The sequence below is a fragment of the Haematobia irritans genome, chromosome 2 (assembly GCF_050003625.1).
Source record: "Haematobia irritans isolate KBUSLIRL chromosome 2, ASM5000362v1, whole genome shotgun sequence".
NCBI lineage: Eukaryota > Metazoa > Arthropoda > Insecta > Diptera > Muscidae > Haematobia > Haematobia irritans.
In genome coordinates this window covers 219,935,585-219,943,913 of record NC_134398.1, presented here as the reverse complement: position 1 = coordinate 219,943,913, position 8,329 = coordinate 219,935,585, and positions in this window count along the sequence as shown.

The window sequence follows — 8,329 nt, the reverse complement described above, 5'->3', positions numbered from 1 at the left end:
TCTTGGTATGAAAGAATTCTGCCAACGCTGGGAATCAGAGCGGTCCCTTGCACGGTTGCCAAATTTGGTAGAATTCTACCAAAAATGGTAGATTGGTAGAATTCTTGACAATTTTGCAGATTTTGCAAATTATTCCTCTCCAACTAAGAGGTACTTCACAATTTTTTTATAGAAATAAAATTTTCTATAGTTTTGACAAAGTTTTGTATAGAAATACAAATTTGACAAAATTTTTTCTATAGCAATAAAATGTTAAAAGACATATTCTGTAAAAATAATATTTTGAAAAAATTTTGTAAAGAAATAAAATTTTGACAAAACTTTCTATGGAAATAAAATTTTGTCAAAATATTCTATAGAAATAAAATTTTGACAAAATTTTTTAAAGAAATAAAATTTTGATCACATTTTCTATAAAAACAAAATTTTGAAAAAAAAAATCTTTAGAAATAACATTTTGACAAAATTTTCTATAGAAATAAAATTTTGACAACATTTTCTATAGAAATAATATCTTGACAAGATTTTCTATAGAAGTAAAATTTTGACAAAATGTATCTACAAATAAAATTTTGATAAAATTTTCGATAGAAATAAAATTTTGGTAAAATTTTCTATAGATTTGAAATTTTGGCAAAATTTTCTATATATTTGAAATTTTGGCAAAATTTTCTATATATTTGAAATTTTGGCAAAATTTTCTATAGATTTGAAATTTTGACAAAATTTTCTATAGAAATAAAATTTTGACAACATTTTCTATTGAAATACAATTTTGATAAAATTTTCGATAGAAATAATATTTTTCAAAAATTTTCTCTAGAAATAAAACCTTTGACAAAATTTTCTACGCAAATAAAATTTTGACAAAATTTCGTATAGAGATAAAATTTTGACAAACTTTTCTATAGAAATAAAATGTTTAAAAAATTTTCTATAGAAATTAAATTTTGACACAATTTTCTATAGAAATAAAATTGTGAAAAAATTATCCAAGAAAATAATATTTTACAAAATTTTCTATGGAAATAACAGTTTTATAAAATTTTCTATAGTAATAAAATTTTGAAAAAATTTTCTATTGAAACAAAAATTTGACAAAATTTACTATAGAAATAAAGTTTTGACGAAATTTTCTATAGAAATAAAATTTTTCTAAAATTTTCTATAGAAATAAAATTTTGACAAAATTTTCAATAGAAATAAAATTTTGACAACATTTTCTATAGAAATAAAATTTTGACAAATTTTTTTCTATAGCAAAAATTTGACAAAATTTTCTATAGAAATACAATTTTGTTATAAATTTATATAGAAATAAAATTTTGACAATATTTTATATAGAAATAAAATTTTGACAAAATTTTTTATAGAAATAAAATTTTGACAAAATTTCTTATAGAAATAAAATTTTGGGAAAATAATCTATTAAAAAAAATAGAAATTAAATTTTGGCAAAAATTTCTACAGAAATGAGATTTTGACAACATTTTCTAAAGAAATAAAATTGTGACAAAATTTTCCATGGAAATAAAAGTTTGACACAATTTTCTATAGAAATAAAATGTGGCAAATTTTTTCTATAGAAATAAAATTTTGACAAAATTTTCTATACAAATAACATTTTGAAAAAATTCTTAATAGAAATAAAATTTTGGCAAAACTTTTAATAGAAATAAAATTTTGACAATTTTTTTTTTCTATAGAAATTAAATTTTGACAAAATTTTCTATAGAAATAAAATTTTGAGAAAATTTGCTATAGAAATAAAATTTTGAGAAAATTTGCTATAGAAATAAAATTTTGAGAAAATTTTCTATTGAAAAAAAAAGAAATAAAAAATAGAAATAAAATTTTGGGAAAAATTTCTATAGAAATAAAATTTTGGTAAAAATATCTATAGAAATAAAATTTTGACAATTTTTTTTTGAATAGAAATAAAATTTTGACAGAATTTTATATAGAAATAAAATTTTGTTAATATTTTATATAAAAATAAAATTTTGTTAGAATTTTATATAAAAAGAAAATTTTGACAACATTTTCTATAGAAATAAAATATTGAGAAAATTTTCAAAAAAAAGAAGAAATTTTTTATAGAAATAAAATTTTGGCAAACATTTCTATTGAAATAAAATTTTGACAACATTTTTTATAGAAATAAAATTGTGACAAAATTTTCTATAGAAATAAAAGTTTGACAAAATTTTCTATAGAAATAAAAGTTTGACAAAATTTTCTAAAGAAATAACATTTTGAAAAAAATTCTTAATAGAAATAAAATTTTGACAACATTTTCTATAGAAATATAATTGTGACAAAATTTGCTATAGAAATATAATTGTGACAAAATTTTCTATAGAAATAAAATTTTGACAAAATTTCCTATAGAAATAAAAATTTGACAAAATTTCCTATAGAAATAAAATTTTGACAATTTTTTTCTATTGAAATAAAATTTTGACAAAATTTTGTACGGAAATAAAATTTTGACAAAATTTTCTATAGAAATGAAATTTTGATACAATTTTCTATAGAAATAAAATTTTGAGAACATTTTCTATAGAAATAATATTTTGTCATAACATTCTATAGAAATAAAATTTTGCCATAGTATTCTATAGCAATAAAATTTTGATAAAATTTTCTATAGAAATTAAATTTTCACAAGATTTTCTATAGAAATAAAATTTTGACGAACTTTTCTGTAGAAATAAAATTTTGAGAACATTTTCTATAGAAATAATATTTTGTCATAATATTCTATAGAAATAAAATTTTGCCATAATATTCGATAGAAATAAAATTTTGAGAAAATTTTCTATAGAAATTAAATTTTCACAAGATTTTCTGTAGAAATAAAGTTTGGGCAAAATTTCCTATTGAAATAAAATTTTGACAACATTTTCTATAGAAATAATATCTTGACAAGATTTTCTATAGAAGTAAAATTTTGACAAAATTTATCTACAAATAAAATTTTGATAACATTTTCGATAGAAATAAAATTTTGGTAAAATTTTCTATAGATTTGAAATTTTGGCAAAATTTTCTATATATTTGAAATTTTGGCAAAATTTTCTATATATTTGAAATTTTGGCAAAATTTTCTATAGATTTGAAATTTTGACAAAATTTTCTATAGAAATAAAAGTTTGACAAAATTTTCTATAGAAATAAGATTTTGGTAAAATTTTCTATAGATTTGAAATTTTGGCAAAATTTTCTATACATTTGAAATTTTGGTAAAATTTTCTATATATTTGAAATTTTGGCAAAATTTTCTATAGAAGTAAAATTTTGACAACATTTTCTATTGAAATACAATTTTGATAAAATTTTCTATAGAAATAATATTTTGCAAAAATTTTCTCTATAAATAAAACCTTTGACAAAATGTTCTACGCAAATAAAATTTTGACAAAATTTCCTATAGAAATAAAATTTTGACAAACTTTTCTATAGAAATAAAATATTGATAAAATTTTCTATAGAAATTAAATTTTTACAAGATTTTCTATAGAAATAAAGTTTTGATAAAATTATCTATATAAATTAAATTTTCACAAGATTTTCTATAGAAATAAATTTTGACAAAATTTTCTATAGAAATAAAATTGTGAAAAAATTTTCCAAGAAAATAATATTTTACAAAATTTTCTATGGAAATAACAGTTTTATTAAAATTTCTATAGTAATAAAATTTTGAAAAAATTTTCTATTGAAACAAAAATTTGACAAAATTTACTATAGAAATAAAGTTTTGACGAAATTTTCGATAGAAATAAAATTTTGCTAAAATTTTCTATAGAAATAAAATTTTGACAAAATTTTCAATAGAAATAAAAGTTTGACAAAATTTTCTATAGAAATAAAATTTTGACAAATTTTTTTCTATAGAAAAAAATTGACAAAATTTTCTATAGAAATAAAATTTTGTTAAACATTTATATAGAAATAAAATTTTGACAATATTTTATATAGAAATAAAATTTTAACAAAATTTTTTATAGAAATAAAATTTTGACAAAATTTCTCATAGAAATAAAATTTTGGCAAAAATTTCTATAGAAATGAAATTTTGACAACATTTTCTATAGAAATAAAATTTTGTATAGAAATAAAATTGTGACAACATTTTCTATAGAAATAAAATTTTGGCAAAAATTTCTATAGAAATAAAATTTTGACAACTTTTTCTAAAGAAATAAAATTGTGACAAAATTTTCTATAAAAATAACATCTTGAAAAAGTTCTTTATAGAAATAAAATTTAGACAAAATTTTCTATAGAAATAAAATCTTGAAAATGTTTTCTATAGAAATAAAATTTTGACAAAATTTCTTATAGAAATAAAATTTTGAGAAAATTTCCTATAGAAATAAAATGTTGACAAATTTTTCTATAGAAATAAAAATTTTCTATAAATTAAAATGTTGACAAAATTTTGGCAAAATAATTTTTTTGGTAAAATTTTAATATTTTAGTTTCTCTATTTGCTATTTCTTTGAAAGAATGGTGGATAAACTTCAAAGAAGATTCGCCTTCTTGTAGTCCATCAACAAAAGAAAAAAAAATAAAACGAATTAGTAGACTTTGTGTCCCTATCAATAAAATTATTCCCACATAAATCTTTAGCCATTCCGGTCATTGTATATAACAAAGGATAAGGCATCAATATTGGTATTCCATGGTTGGATTGTCTTTTGTATTCTGTAAGTGTCAGGACACGATGACATTTTCACACGCAAGCCTATATAGCTAGCCAGTCAGTGACCCAAATGCGTAGAAGGACGGACAGACACTTGATGACTTTGGGACAAAACAAAATCCTGAGACAGGCGCATAGTTTAACAATACTTAGCCACTTGAACTTATCAGGCAATGTGTGTCTTATAAATTTCCACACGATTACAATGGGATAACAATGGCTATTAACGGCCCAGGACTAAATGATCAAAGTCAAATGGGATGGTTACTACTGGTCCTCTACGTGGAAGATTTGAAACAATTAGAACAAAAAATAAAAACAAAAAAATTAGAAGAAATGAAAACAAAATGATTGTACTTTTAGAGAATCCTTTGAATGCTTATTGTATTGCTTAACGAAACAAAAGGAAGAAGACCACATGCTAGCTAGGTTAGCATGATAGCCCATGAGAAAAGAGGTCACAATTTATTATATTTCTGTTGTTCTTTTCCTGGGGGAAGGGGGAGTCATTCTAATTGTTTTGTAATAGAAATTTCTAAGAAATTTATACTAAAACCATTAGTAAATGTGGCCAATACAAAGGGCCATTCTATCAATAGATAAGAGCTGGCTGGTAAGGGAAAAAACGAATTGTAATCATTATTTTGAGAGATGTGTGTGAGGGGAGATAATACAGAAGAAAATTGGTAACAATGATTTTCTTTTAATAGCCATTTGCCACCTACGAAACAACGCCTCCACAAAGTGAAATACATGTGTGTGAGCTAGGGGAACCCCCTCCTTCTATGGTTTTTTATTTTGCTCTTACCACTGAACAATGACATTGAGAATCTCACTTATGCGTTTTCTTCGTCTTTTTTTGGTATCGGTATCGTAGTTTATAGTTTACTTTTATCTCTATCCCTATGGCCTTTTGAGAGTGTTAAAGTGTGACTCTCCATTTGGCGTTATGTTTGTGGTCTTTTTCTGGGAAAACAATTGCTTTATTCACGCCCCTTGCATCGACTTGCAAGAATTATAATCTGTATGGGATTACAAAAGGGCCGCAAAAATCAGACTAAACACAGAAACAAAAAAAAAAAAAGAGAATCATTTGTAATGGGCCCTTCTATTCCCAAAACACACTAACGTATTTTGCACATTAAAATAATTTTAAATACTTTCCTCTTTAAAGGGAGTTTTACTTTTTCTTCGGTAAATGTTTGTATGGCAAAACGCAAATCCAATTTCATGCAGTATTAACCATTGAGCTTAAAAAAAAATGTTTTGAGCAAATTGTATGTCTTTTCTGATCTTGGTTTAGGGCCTTTTTTACACCCCTGCGAAAATCCTGTAAAGTGTGAAGAAAACAAACATTCGCTGTTATTTTTAGTCGGAGCAAAAAACAAAATTGCACTTTAAAACTGTCCATTCCAAATAACCAAATATCCAAAACATATGTTTCAATTCAGGCTATTGAGAATTTTCATTGCTCTTAAAAATTCAGCCCTAAAAGGCCTCATGTGGTGCTGTGACACTTCATGCTGCTGCTGCTGCGGCTGTAGTTGCTAGTGGTATTGTTGACTAAGACTAATGCCGTTCACGGTCATGAATATTGGCCTGTGGTGGATCGACCGACCGACCGACCGACCATATGTCTGATACTGCTGCGCATGTGTACACAACACTAATTATTTTTGGTGCAAAAGATTAATGCGATTAACGCTGTGTTAAACATGGTATTATTGATGCAATTCTCACCACTGGGACCAAACAAATTTGCACCATTCCCTTGTGAGACTACCCGGGAGATTGATTTTTAATACAGGATTTATCGTATGCTAAAGTTTGCAAAAACAAAACAGCATATGTTAGGATTTTTGGTCTTTGGCTTAATACGCAACATTTTTATTCACCAAATTGTCAATGTTCATATTTTTAAAGGTGTAAAAATTTTATATGCTTAATTAAATAAAAAAAAAACAAATTTAATAAAATTAATTTAAATTAAATCGAATTAAAATTAATTATAACAAGAACCAACCAAAAGAAGAGAGAAGTTCACCAATGTGGTATCACAATGGACTGAATAGTCTAAGTAAGCCTGATACATCGGGCTGCCACCTAACCTAACCTAACCTAACTAAACGAAGGTATCTCAGCAAAAAATTTAGAAGTTGTAACTTTTTATCTCAGAATGCTCTTCTGGAGATAGGCACAATTCTAAATTTCCAAAATTAAAAAAAAGCAAAAACAAAATAAACAGCTGATTTCTTTCATGTCTGCAGAATTAATGGCAATTATCAACCTAACCTAACCTAACCTAACTAAACGAAGGTATCTCAGCAAAAAATTTAGAAGTTGTAACTTTTTATCTCAGAATGCTCTTCTGGAGATAGGCACAATTCTAAATTTCCAAAATTAAAAAAAAAGCAAAAACAAAATAAACAGCTGCTTTCTTCCATGTCTGCAGAATTAATGACAATTGTAAAGACTGTCCAATATGCGGTTCGTAGCGACATGGCCAAAATTGCCATTCTGACTGACGAATAGTCTTAGTAAACAAGATAAAACTTGCAAAAGAAGGACTAGTTGAACAATTCCATTCCCTGGCAGAACACACCTCCTTTATCCCGGACCACTCGGAACTAAAATAAAATAATAATTTTTGCAATAAATTTGAATTCTTACTTACATACTTACTCCAAATCTCTTTTAACTTGCAGTTTAGAAGTTATTGCAAAATTTTTACAAAATTTCCTATAAAAATCAAATTTGGAAATAAAAATTCTATAAAAATAACATTTTGACACAATTACAATAAAAATCAAACTTTCTATAAAAATAACATTTTGACAAAATTTTCGATCGATAGAAATAAAATTTTGATAAAATTTCTATAGAAATAAATTTTTGAGAAAATTTTCTATAGAAATACATTTTTGAGAACATTTTCTATAGAAATAAAATTTTTACAAAATTTTCTATAGAAATAAAATTTTGACAAAATTTTCTTTAGAAATAAAATTTTGACAAAATTTTCTATAAAAATCAAATTTTGACATAAATAAAATTTTGACAAAATTGCTATAAAAATCAAACTTTCTATAAAAATAACATTTTGACAAAATTTTCGATATAATAACATTTTGATAAAATTTCTATAGAAATAAATTTTTAGGAAAATTTTCTATAGAAATAAAATTTTTGAGAAATAAATTTTTTACAAAATTTTCTATAGAAATTAAATTTTGATAAATTTTCTTTAGAAATAAAATTTTTAAAAAATTTGCTAGAGAAATAAAATTTTGACAAAATTTTCTATAGAAATAAAATTTTGACAAAATTTTCTATAGAAATAAAATTTTGACAAAATTTTCTGTAGAAATAAAATTTTGACAAAATTTTCTATAGAAATAAAATTTTGACAAAATTTTCTTTGGAAATAAAACTTTTCTTTAGAAATAAAATTTTGACAAAATTTTCTATAGAAATAAAATTTTGACAAAATATTCTATAAAAATCAAATTTCTATAAAAATAAAATTTTTACAAAATTACTATAAAAATCTAACTTTCTATAAAAATAACATTTTGACAAAATTTTCGATCGATAGAAATAAAATTTTGATAAAATTTT